The sequence below is a fragment of the Trichechus manatus genome, unplaced genomic scaffold, assembly GCF_000243295.1.
Source record: "Trichechus manatus latirostris isolate Lorelei unplaced genomic scaffold, TriManLat1.0 scaffold00018, whole genome shotgun sequence".
Classification (NCBI taxonomy): domain Eukaryota; kingdom Metazoa; phylum Chordata; class Mammalia; order Sirenia; family Trichechidae; genus Trichechus; species Trichechus manatus.
The window spans coordinates 22,439,355-22,442,996 of record NW_004443954.1 but is presented as its reverse complement, the minus strand read 5'-3'; positions in this window follow the sequence as shown (position 1 = coordinate 22,442,996).

Sequence of the window (3,642 nt, the reverse complement as noted above, 5' to 3'; positions counted from 1 at the left end):
AAAAGGTCAAGAAGGGAAAGGGTTGACATGTCGTGGGGTTGTTAACCAATGTCATAAAACAATATGTGTACTGACTGTTTAATGAGAAACTATTTTAAACCTTCACCTAAAGTACAGTTAAAAAAAAAAAAGTCCAGTCTATTTTTGTGCCTTTCAAGAATGTTTTATAATTTTTTTTTCATATAGGATTTAGACATGGCCTTTTAATTTATGACCAGGAGCACAGCCATGACTCTGTCAGTGGAGGATTTCATGTTGCTATGATGCTGAATAGGTTTCAGTGGAACTTCTAAAGACGGGCTAGGAAGAAAGGCTCGATGATCTACTTCTGAAAATCAGCCAGTGGTAATCCTCTGGATCACAACTGTTTAATCCCGCTATGTATGGGGTCACCATGAGTTGGGGGTTGACTCGGCGGCAGTTAACAACAACAATTCTGTTATTGTTACTGTTTTTTGCTACTGTAAATTGATTCTCCTCCATTTTATCTTCTAATGGTTATTGTATATATGAATATTGCTTTTAGGTGTCTAAGTTCACCAAAAAAGGAGCCCTGGTGGCATGGTGGTTAAAGAGCTTGGCTGCTCACCAAATGTTTTGTGGTTCAAACCTACCAGCCACTCTAAGGGAGAGAGATGTGGCAGTCTGCTTCTGTAAAGATCACAGCCTTGGAAACCCTATGGGGCAGTTCTACTCTGTCCTATAGGGTAGCTATGAGTTGGAATTTACTCTATGGCACATATCAAGTTCACTAAATTGTCTTTTTTTGGAGAGTTTTCCATGGGTTCTTTGAGATGTTCCAAATATATAATTATGTTTTGCAAATAGAGTTAGTTACATCTCTTTTAATTTTTATGCTTATAACTACCTCATATTGACCAATTGCTTTGGTAAATACCTTCAACACAATTTTAGAGAGTCATGGCGATAGTGGGCATCCTTTGCTTCTTTTGATTTTAGTGTGAAATCCTTTAGTGTTCCCCTTTAAGAAAGGTAGATCACAGTTTTTTTTTTACTCTTATTATGCTAAAAGCATCCATTTCCTTCCCAGCCTTGAGTTATTAACAGCAAGGCCTTCTTTTTTTTAGCTTAGCCCTGAGGGAGCCAGTCTCCAGCCCTCAGGAAGATGAGTATGGAGAAAAATGTCCTTTTCACTATCTACACAACCTAGAGGCTGTACCTGGAGGTGTAACCCAGCTCCCTACCACCACCACCGATTGGCAAGAAACAGCACTGCCACCCCTTATTCTTCAGCATGGGCCTATCCACTCAGCTGTTCGTATCCCTTCCCCTTCTCCACTGCCCTTCCAAAACCAAACTTTTCAAGAGAACAAGCTGAATTGATGTGTTCTTATACTCTTTTGCTTCATTTTTCTTAAATCAAGTTAGGCCTAGCCACACAGAGGACTGATATCTTAAATGATTAACATTCCTCTCTCAGTTCCTTCTATCTTTTCAACCTGATCAGAAATCAGGGACACAGGAAGTCATAAATGACAGTTTTCCCATGAACATGAACATCTCAGTGTGGAGAAACCCTGAGCTTTGATGATAAGTAACATTTAATTGGATTATAATAGCAGTATGAAGTCTACAAGTGAATAGATGTGTGTTAGACAAATTGTTACTGGAGGTTGTTCCAGTGTCTTTAATCTAATCATGAAGCAGAAAGTTAATTTGCTTTGTAAAAAAGACGGATTAGATTGGAGACTGTTCCAGTAGTATACTCCATTGCCATTGAGTCGATTCTGACTCACAGTGACCCTGTAAGACAGAATAGAACTGCCCTATAGAGTTTCCAAGGCTATAAGTCTTTATGGAAGCAGACTGCCACATCTTTCTCCCACAAAGCAGCTGGTGGATTCAAACCATCGACCTTTTGGTTAGCATCTGAGTGCTAACCAAACAGGGCTCCTGTTCCAGTAGTATAAGTCAGAATAAATAGCAAACACTTATCTCAGTGGTACATGGTAGTCACTCAACAAATATTTTTTGATTGACTAATGGATGAATGCATATGTATGCCTGTTTACAAGTAAGGAGCTTATACTCAATGGCAATATTTCACGAAGCCTTTTCATTTGTATGACAGTCATTCTACAATCCCATAAGATCACTCAGCTCTCAGTTACCAGGTTTCTAATACAGTGTTCTTTCCACTATGTCAGTTTCTGAGAGAGTGTGTTTTATTTGTGTAATTTTCCCTGTGCCTTGAGTTCTTTTGTGTTGCTTTGGTGGTGGTGTTTTGTTCTATTGTTATTTATTTTATTATTACTATTTTTTTTAATGAGAGACGGAGAGTACAGCCCATGTAAAAGCTGTTACAAAATTTATCCAGATTACTATTTTTAAAATGCATAAATAAAGCATTAACAGTGGTATAGAAATCAGTTTGTTGAGAATAAAAAGAAATGTTGTCTTATCTACATGCAGAAAGCTGGTCAAAAAAGAGAGATTAGTCCAAGACATTTTCCTTGCCTCATCTGTGGAGGAATCTCTTTTTAGATGAAGTAACAATTTCCTTCAAAGAGGCACTTCTAGATCAGAGTCCAAGTAAAAGAAACCATTCAGGCTGTTCTGAGGTGGCTCACCACCAGCCTGGTTTTGTAGCTGGAGGGGAAGACATTAAACTGTTCTGTGTTCTTTATGTAGCTTTAAAGTCCAAAAACTTGGATGATTTTTCTGACTTTCTAGAATTCCAGCTCATAAGCTGCTTGGAGATGTGAGGAGTAATCGTTACGAGCATATTCAAATGTGAACACTAAGGTCTTCTTCCTACAATCAGTAATGAGGAGGCTGTGGCCCTGCTGAGGCACTGTGGAGCTCAGGCAGGAAATGTCCACTCGGTCATGTCCTCTCGGGAGAGTGAAATGTAGGAGCTGGTGGCCTGGGCAGGCAAGAGACGGAATTCAGTTTGACATGAGATTCCGGCAATGTAGTTTGAGGATAGATTTGGTGAGATATGAGGGAGGTAGAGGTACGTGGGTGCTCAAATACTAAAAGCAGGTAGCCATACCCATTCTATTTCACTTCTGCTTCAGGCATGATCAGTCTTGAACACACAGCTGCCTGATGTGTGTTGGTAAGCAGAGGTGGTATGAGGACCCTGAGGACAGATTTGCACTTGAGAAACTAACAGAGCCAGCCGTGGGAGTTTGCAGTTCTGTGAGAATACGTCCAACAAAAACAACAGTGATTCTGGAATGGTCCGCTATGTTGCCTGAAATTGAGCCTTCTTGCTAACTAATCATATTGTCTCTTATCTTATTGCATAATTGTTGCTAATTGCTGTCCAGTCGTCTCGGACTCATGGTGGCTTTTCCGTATAACAGACTAAGTGTTGCCCAGTTCTGTGCCATCTTTATGATTGTTGGTATGCTTGAGTCCATTGTTGAGGTTACTGTGTCCGTCTAGCTCATTGAGGGGTTCCCTCATTTTCACTGATGGTCTACTTCACCAAACACAGATGTACTTTTCTAGTGATTTGTCTTTCCCAATGACGTGCCCAAAGTAAGCAAGTCGAAGTCTCGCCATCCTCACTTCTGAGCAACATTAGGGTGGTACTTCTTCTAAGACCCATTCCTTTGGCAGTCCATGGTATATTATTGCATAATAACGCCTTGTAATTATTTATACAATTAG